We start from the raw sequence: 9873 nt of genomic DNA on the forward strand, positions 1-9873 counted from the left end.
TACTATAGATAGGTAGTAAAATAAACTATTATTGTACAAAATTTCATGAATATAATATTCAAAATCCTGAGATAACAACTGTGAAAATATGATACAAATTTGATTTAACTTTAATACGCATACTGATAACATTACCATTCATTTGATATACATATGTACCACACATAACGGTACGTGCACTACAAATTACAATTGCCGATAACCAGCCACCAGTGTAGAAAGTACCATTATCTCAGTTTGAAATTTCGACATGGTTGGCTTTAAAAAATTCTTACTTTTTTTGTAGGCATCGTAGAAATATTATTTAAGCATCATATAAAAGGTGAAATAATAAGCTTTCAGATGACATAAAATTTATTATAGGTTGTCATTTAAAAAAATGGCTTCAATAGTCTTAGAAGAGAAAAAAGATTGATTTTTTGAAAAACTGATTGGGTTCAAAAAATTCTAGCTCTTTTTGTAGATTTTGTATGCACATGGTCAATATAAATATTTTGAGCTGAAACAATAAGCTTTTTATAAGCTGTCATAAAAAATGGATTAAATGGTATTAAAAAAGAAAAAAAATTGTTCTGCTTTTTTCATGAAAAATGATTGCTTTGAATAAATTATTTTTATACTTTTTGCACATATTAAAAATTTAAGAATGGCTTTATTCTTAAAATTTGTAAGCTTTTTATTAAATTAAAACATTAAATTTTATAAAAGGTCATACATAATAACGTCGATTCAGTGTAAAGAAGAGTTTATTTTACTTCAATTTCATTTTCTTTGAAAATGTTTCACCACTACAATTCAAGTTCAGAAGAAATTTGTTTGTAATTAAGAAAAAAACAAGGCTTCTTATTCATCGTCTTTATGTATATTCTGTCATTATGTAAGGTATTCAGTGAAAAATATACATTTTCATAAGAATTAACTTGAGAGCCAGTTCGAAGATATATCCTTTTTAATATAAATTAACACCGTGAAGTAAATATACATTTCTCATTAACCCTTTTTACAAAAGCCAGCCAGTTACTCTCATTATAATGATCTCAATTGACATCATTTCCTGTTAAAGACTTATCACACTTTCGAACTGAATTTTGTGTAACTTACTTTGAATTTTAATCGTATTTTGATGTTTTATTTTAACTGAAAATTTATTCTTGACACAAGAACTTACTTAAAGACTTGAATAACTTTAATGAAAGTTATATAGTTGATGAAACAACCTTGATATATTTTTTAACCAACAGCCAAAGACAATAATTATCCTACTTCAATTGATATTGATTTGATTAATTAGATACTTTTTATTATCAAATTTAATGGTTTTGTACTTCAAATGCTGAAGGGCAATCTTTTGTCCTAAAAATTGGTCATTGTTTTTGTTCAGTGAAGGGATTGATTGCCAGATACTTTTTAATTTGTTCTTCAAGGATAAAAGATAACCCTTTGAATGTACATTGCTTGTTTTGCTGCTTCTGCTTAAGGATTGCGAGATAAATTGAAGACAATGATTAATGAAGGAGTTCCACTTGATGATTCTGATGATGAACTAAATTATGTATATACCACAAAATGATAATGAAAACGTGCAAAAGGCGATAAGGAAATTAAAAACATGTTGATGAGGCTCACCAATGTAAAGACTAATTCGTGCGTTTAGGCAGAAGGAAGTTACAACAGCACAATAAATAACAACTTCTTCAGTTTTTTTTATGTAGGGACTAAGATTGTGTAACACTCAAAATATACGCGTGCGGAGACCTATCAGGTTTTGTAGAGCTAGCCGCACTGAATACGAAACGGTATTTGAAAATCCCCTAACACCCCCAAAATCTGGAGTTACGGGCAAAAAACGGTTTTTTGGACCTTCACCCATTGAAAAAATTCTAGCTTCGACAATTTTTTACCCATTTACGATTTTTTTACAGTTTCTGATAGAAGATAAATATACCTTTTTAACAATGTATAAAACATGTAACTCGGTTAAACCACTTAGAATTTATAAGATGTCAAAGTTCAAAAATTCAATTTTTTTGTCATTTGCCCAACTTCGGCATCAATTTAAAGTATATGTTTTCAAAATAACATGCTATTTAAAAAATATATTCTAAAATTATATCTATTTCCCAATTAATCGAGGTATTTGTTTATGAAAATCACTTCAAAATTGGCTTAGAAAAAAAAATTTTTCGATTTCAATCCAGATACAGAAATTCGAACTTTTAGGTATAGAACAAAAATGTTGTTTCGGCACGTAGTAGGATAACTTGGGTGCCAGGATGTAGAGGAGCTCAATACAAACATTTTTTTCTTTGGGAGGGGGGTCTATCTCTCCCCGTTTATGTGGGAGGGGCATTTTTCTAAAAAAAAATTATCAAAATAAAAAAAAATTATTAAAAAACAACGGCAACACTTACAGTAATAAATGATACCATTTCCGAAAGGCAAAATTGTACATTTGATTCAAAATTTTAAATCAATATATTATTACCAATAGTTTTTGAAATAATCGATTTCAAAGTTAAAAATAGGTGAAAAAAAATTTTAAAAATTCATTAAAATTAAAATAAAGCTTCTATTTTTAGGCATCTGTTTTGCTGATAAAGTTAAACAAATTTTGAGCTATTAATGGGTACAAATAAACTCACATTTGACTTCCTCATTCCGAATACTGAAGTAAATTTTGATGTTAACTTTATTTGTTCTACACAGAGAAAAATATAACCACCAAACTAACAGATCGCCATATTGTTTTACTGTCCATATGTTTTATGAGGAAATCTTATTAAAAGAAACATTTAATAAGGTTTTTCTATAAGGATTTCTTATTATTTTTATAGAGAAAATCTTATTAAAATTTGAGTGAAAAGTTCATTTTTTTTTTGCAACTTGGCACTAGAACAAAAATCGCGATCAATATTTTCATAGCAGGTTGGTTCAGGTGGCAAGGTGATGATTTGAAGTCTCCAGTTCGATTCCCGGCCTGGTTATCGTTTTTTTTTTTTGTTTTTTTCTTTTCAAAACCCTACAAGCGCAGATTTTAAAACAATAAGGAAACCCGATTGTTTTAATAAGGTTTCCTTGTTGGATGAAAACCATAGAGAAATCCTATTGTTTTTGTTCTATTTTATGTGGTCTATTTTACTCTGTGTATATTTATTTTGAGATACAACTTCTGTACACAAACAACCCATTAACCCATGAGTTTCTGTTTGACATTTTATGAGATTTGAATCATGACAAAATAATAATGCATACATGTCATTTGTGTTGTAGTTAAATTGTGAGAATTTCACTATACACATGCAGCAATTTATTGATGATTTTTTAACTTGATGATGTTTCCAATTTGTTCCTTAGATTGACCAATTTTAATTTAAAAATGAAAGATAATCAAATATTTTGACATATTTAAAGTCGACATATTGCGAAACACAAGTCAAATTAAGTTATTGTCGTTTATTTTGCTTTTAAAAAAAGTCTGACAGCTATGAAAAATATCAGAAAAAAATTTATTGCAGCAGGTAAAGTTGAATATACCTATCATATTCGCAATAACATAACTTTCTTGTTTAATTTTTTTTACATCAGTTAGGATAATATACAAAGACTTACATATATGCTCGTGTTTCATTCACTTTAACATTAAATATGATTTTTTCAAGGTTGTATTGTATGGTACGTATACAATATAGAATGTTGTCTAGTCTAAAAGGATAAGCAGATTTGATCTAAATGGCAATTCATGTATACCCTGTCTGTCTTTGTGGTGATTGTTAATAAATTAACAATAATAAAATTGGCGCCTAGCTTATTTCTTTGATATATGAGATTTTACGAATTAAAGAAAACTTTACTATATTCTTCTATTTTATAGCTTTGGTCTCATTTACTCAAAGCCGATTTAAATTTGATAGAAACTTTTTTCAGAGATAAAGTACATATTATATTGTTAGCTGTATTAAATTGTTTGCAAACAAAGTTGGCTTAAAAATTGAAAAGGTCATAGGTTGTTGAGCTGACAGTTGGTAAGCGTCACATTTTAAATGGTTCAACAAAAACCATTTAAATAACGAAAGTAAATTTGTCTATGTAAAAGTGACGATAGAAACACACCATTTACAACTGCAAACATGTGGTGTTTTACTACTGTGACTTTTGATATAAAAAAAAAAATATTATTTAGACCGTTATTTAAGGCTCCTGTCATAGAACCATTTTCTTTATGTCTTACTTTCTCTAAACGACATGATTGTAACCGCTTCTAACGATACCTCATTATTAAAATTATGATAAGTAGTTCAGAAGTTATAGGGGAACAAAATGCCTCCGAATGTAGGAAAACAAATGTTTGGATGCAAATAACTCAGCAACCCGACATCCAAGAAGCTTTTGGTTTTTATTTATGAGTAGAGTTTAAAGAGACCTTTCATTTCATATCTCACTCGATGAATTTGGAGAAAATCTTTGAAAAGGCATATTTTTTTCGGCAAGGGGTTAACCTTGATTTTTTCTCGAAAATCCGACAAAAAAATATGTATAATTTTTTCTACCTTAATGCATAGCCCTGTTCACTGTGAACTCATACCATTTAACCAAAACATGTTTTGGACTTTTTCCGCAAATAAATGTCTTCGAACGTAGGAAAAAAAAAAATACTTGAAGGTATGCCAATAACTCAGCAATCAGACCTCCAAGAAACTTTGGTTTTCAGCTATGAATGGAGCTTAAAGAGAGCTTTCTTTCGATATCTCACTCACTGAGTTTGGAGAAAATTTTTGAAAATTAATTTTTTTCGGCAAGGGGTTAACCTTGATTTTTTCTCGAAAAATCCGAAAAAAAAAATGTATATCTAATACCACCCTATTATTTTATTTTTGTGTTTTATTTTCGAAATAGCATAGTAAAAAAAAGTTGCGCTCTTCATAAACGAACAAAATTGTATATTAAATTTTTTAAATAATTTCATTTTATGGTGCCCCAAGCCCGCTGAATGCTTAAAAAGGGGAATTTTTCACCTTTAACAAGACATTTTATAACATACCTACTTTGCTTGAAGGTCGAAACTCCTTAAAGAGATGATTTTACTAATTTTATTATTTTGCATATTTTTTAATAAAATTGTTTTAAAATTCAGTTAAAAATATTCTTTTATTAATTTTTAAAAAGATTTAGTATTTTTGAATCATAAGAGCAAGTACGTGCAACCTAGTGGTGCATTTTTTTTAGAAACAGAAACAGTGCAATTATCTATTAAAATTGGTTCGGTAAATTGATTCAGTTTTATTGTCGGTCAAAGTTTAGCTGCTACTTGCTGTTTTTTGTTATTTTTGTATGTCAAAAAATTTTTCCCATTTAGTTTAAATAGCTAATACATATCTTAGCTTTTCAATTTAAACTCACCTAGTCGATTTTTGTTTTCTTTGATGTTGCATTAGAAAAACAATTCAAATAATTCAAATAATGAAATTTCGTTAAACGCCCTTACGAAAATACAAAAAGTATGATTAAGCTTCATTAAATGGAATTTTATTTGTTTTTTACGTTTTTTTTTTAAATTTATTTTGGCTTTTGTTCTATCAATCCAAAAATAAAATGAAAGGTTCATTGTCATAAGTTAAATTGTTTTGTTGAAGTATAATAGAAAAACTTTAGTCACTATAATTAACGAAAAACAAAAAAACTGACATCTTCAATACTCAATCAATGGTGCTATGAATTGTTGCAATTATACCTTGAAAAGTTTAAATGCGACGCAGTCGTGTGTTTTTTTTTTTTTTTTATTTGTTAAGAAAGTCAAAGTTGTCTTCTTTTCTTTTCATTTCTTTTTTTTTTTTTTTTTTGTAAAGAAAAAAAGCAATTTCACGAATTGGATATTTTATTTAACTTGTTTCTCATTAAGGAAGTGTCTTAATCCATCATTTGATTGAAAAACATCACACTGAATACTTTTTCTTGTCTCCCACACGAGTGGACATGGACATGGACACATTCCCATATAAAATGATAAACATCTCTTTTTGATTTCTTCCATACACATATCACATACATTACATATACCTATTGCTCTTCTTGTTATTATTTCGTCCTTGGATGTTCATCTAAACATCATAATGTCGAGGTGATACTAACGTTACGTGAATTAAAATGAAATTCAAAATGAATTTCCTCTAAGAGAAGCGTTTTTCTTTCATCTCTTAATGTATTTTTTTTTAAATTTGCATTCGATAGTTAGAAAAAAAGTGAATTCGAAAAATGAGCATAAGATTTGTTAAGTTTGTAAAATCTCAAAAGTTCCCTCAGCAAGAAAATCCTTGTTTTTTTAATGGAAAATTTGATTTTAAACATTCTCAAAAAAAATCTTCTTGGGGAATTCTTTCAGTTATAATCTTGACTACAACTATTTTTTTTTTTTAAGATAGTGAAGCAGTAAATACAAAAGTGGGGAATAACGGTCATTTCAAACAATTTAACAAAGACGCAAAACAGAATAGGTACAAAAGTGAATAATTTTTCCGTGATTTTCTATGTGCATAAGCATTTGTATTATAAAAAAAGTTATGTATACACCCCACTGACCCAAAACGCCAATATACCCCCCAATATAGATCGGAAACATAGTTCATCGTATATAAATTAAACGTTGGCCCTTTTGACAAAAAAAAGTTACGTATACACCCCATTGATCCAAACCGCAGTTTTTGTATAATCTAGATCGAATACATACTTCATCGTATATAAATTAAACGTTGTTTTCTTGACAAAACTTGATCTCTTTTAACGGTCGTGGTATTCATTTATTTTGTTTCTTTTTTCAAGAAACCAATAAACAAATTGAACGCTTATATTGCCTTCTAATAACTTTAAATAAATTAAATTTGTAAATTTTGGATTTTCAGCATGAGGACAAATATAGATTTTAGAATCCATACCTAATTTGTATTCCCAATTTATTCATAATTTAATTAATTTAATAATTTATATATACCAGTAGCCCTAGCACTTGAAAAATATTTCTTTAATGATTTTGACTGTTTTTAATCTCAAAATCTACTTCAGTTAGCGTTACAATAATGATAAAAAGAATCAAATTAATCTAGGTAGATACATTCCTTGATAACAATATAAATTGATTACCTAATTCAAACAATAATATTCATTCAGGGAATAATTCATCTATGTAAATTTATAATTTAATTTTTGCAGAATACATTAAAAACTCAAATTTTACATTCACACAAAGTATTCAAAAATGACCAGAGTGAGTTTTCTCTAGAAATTTTATGAATAGAATTAATACAATTTTCTACTGAATTTCACTTTCTTAGGTAAAGACCTATTTAAACAAGCTTATCCCAAAATAAAATTCAAAGAATTGGAAAATATTTAGGTATTACTTATTGAATTTGTTAAAGAAAGATTAGTTTTGAGAAAAAGAAGGTGTTATGAGTGTCAGTATAGTGACTTTTAAATTTTCAAATTGAAGCAAACCTAATATATAGAAAAATACCAACTCCAATTCTTTGGAAACACACTTTTAGATAAAAATAACTCAAATACCTACACATTCACGTTGTTAAATGTTTTCTAAAAAAAAAAAAATCCTGGCTGACAACAAAAAGATTTATTTAATTGTTTCGTGTTATTTTTAAACTTTTCAATTTGATATTATTACAGTCTTAAAATCAATCAATCAATTGAAAAAAATATACCTATAGGTGTAAATATAAAACCTCAATTCAATAAAATAAAAATCACTTCATTGATTCAAGGATCAAACAATGTGTTTTTTAATGCCAGAACAATACATTAAATTTTCACAATGAAATGTATAAAAATACACTCCTACAGTTTTATTTTATATAAAATTATATTTTTAGAATACATTTTCATTAAATTCAAAATTTTACTAACAAGCTTTTATTTTAAATTAAAATTATCAACAGTTCATCACTTCTAAATATAAATTCAACAAAATGCATTTTAAAGTACCTTCTCGTAATATACCCACTTAATGCAGTTTTAACTACTACACATGTAACTTTGCCAAAGTTCAATACTTTCAATTTTCTATGGTTTATTTTCATCATAATTACCATAAGCTTATATCTAAATAAACATAAATTTATAAAAATGTAGGTTGGTGGTATAATGTTTTCAAAACAAATCCAAAACAATTTTACCTCCCTCAAGCCCGCAGTTAAATAGGTACTCGGAAAAGTTTTACCACGTAACCAAAATCTGAAAAACACTACGAGTCACTTGTTTGAAGCTAGAGTAATTAACTATATAAGCCTACACCAATTTTAAATCATTTGAAAATTATCACAAGAAGTAATTGGCGAACTCTTCTTCAAAATCCTTTAATTTGTTTTTTGTGATTTTGTAATTTTTCGCCAAATATGTCGTCACCTCTCGTCTAGAAAGTTTAAAGAAGCAATTTTGAAAAATGTCCTCAAACTAATGACTCGCAGTGTAAACATAAAAGTTTACACATATCAAATGTAGCAGGTAACTTTCATGTCCTTAACGACCCTACTGTTACATATTCTTATAAAATTACTTTGGAGCTCATTCGAGCATGATAACTTTTCCCAAACAATTTATGACTAATTCATCAAAACCAATCAAATCGACTCGACAGACGACAACAAAAAGGGTGACATATCCTGTCAACAGGAATAATAAATCTTAAACATGCAGACTATACAACAACTTACCACACATTAAAAATCCTTGAATCTTTGTTTGAATCCTTTAACAAAAATCCCTTGGTACATTTTTTTCTCTTCAATTTTTTTTTTTTATAAAATTGGTATTTTTGAAAAAAAGAAAAACTTATTCACTATACAACAGACCACATAAAATGCATAACTGACATTCTAATTTCAATTCACATTCAACCATTTTAACCAGCTCACTGTGTTTCACAGTGACGCAACTCGGCATTTTATTCACCAAACAACAAAACCGCTGCCGCCGTGCGCTACCATAAGGATATTCTTTTTCTCATAATTTAAACATTTTTTTTCGTATCACAAAAAAAAAAAGGATTTAACTTGTTCGACTTTCGGACTTTCAAAAACTCGATTATAGAAAATTAGCAGAATTTTTATTATAGAAAATTAGCAGAATTTATTATTATTTTTGCTAAATGGTCCTTTTGCATCCGCACTGGAAGCGAACCAAAACTCAACTGAATAACCGTAAACGAGCACCCAACAACGACAGGATGGAAACGATAGAGATGAGATCCTTGCGAATTGAGAAAATAAGCCCAACAGGAGGTAGTATCGTATACAAAACAAGAAGTTCGAAACTTGGGATGCTTCATACTGTTATACTGGCTGTGGCAATGTTACGATGGCGTGCTCAGTGTAGCTGTTTATATTGGAGATGTGCGGAGGCCAAGGACTATGATGACGATAATATTATACGAAAAGCATGGCAAATTCATTCATACGAGTGTATATTTGCAATAAACCGTGAATATACCAGAAATCCACAGGACACATTCTATGAATGAAAAGCTACACTTTGTTCTCTATTTTGAAGAGATGATGGTCTGTTATCGGATTCTGCGGAGCTTTGTGGGTGAATACACATAAAGTAGACTTGGTAATATTATACGTCTTCGGTTCGGTTCTTCGTGTGTTGTTGTTTTTTGGTTTTGTCGTTATTACAAATAAGACAGTTTACCTGCAGCTAAGTGGCATAAAGATGATTTACGTATATTTCGATGACACCCCACTGTTTGGAAGAGAGGCTCTGCAACTGATAAGGGATTTGACAAATTTACAAACGTTATGGGATGTTTGTTTTTTACTTTTGTGTGACTGTGAAGATATTTTCTTTGTTCTTTCTGTAAATGAAACTGTT

The 9873-nt window shown here is 28.6% G+C and overlaps 1 protein-coding gene across 1 annotated transcript in view; it reads right to left on the bottom strand.

The window, feature by feature from the left end:
- LOC129912612 (opsin, ultraviolet-sensitive) overlaps window positions 1–9067 on the bottom strand; it is a 138783-nt gene extending 129716 nt beyond the window's left edge. The window contains exon 1 of the mRNA XM_055990916.1: window positions 8715–9067. The gene's annotated coding sequence lies outside the window, so the exon portion shown is untranslated. The remainder of the gene's footprint in view (window positions 1–8714) is intronic.
- Between the last annotated feature and the right edge of the window lie 806 nt (window positions 9068–9873).

The sequence above is a fragment of the Episyrphus balteatus genome, chromosome 2 (assembly GCF_945859705.1).
Source record: "Episyrphus balteatus chromosome 2, idEpiBalt1.1, whole genome shotgun sequence".
Lineage (NCBI taxonomy): Eukaryota > Metazoa > Arthropoda > Insecta > Diptera > Syrphidae > Episyrphus > Episyrphus balteatus.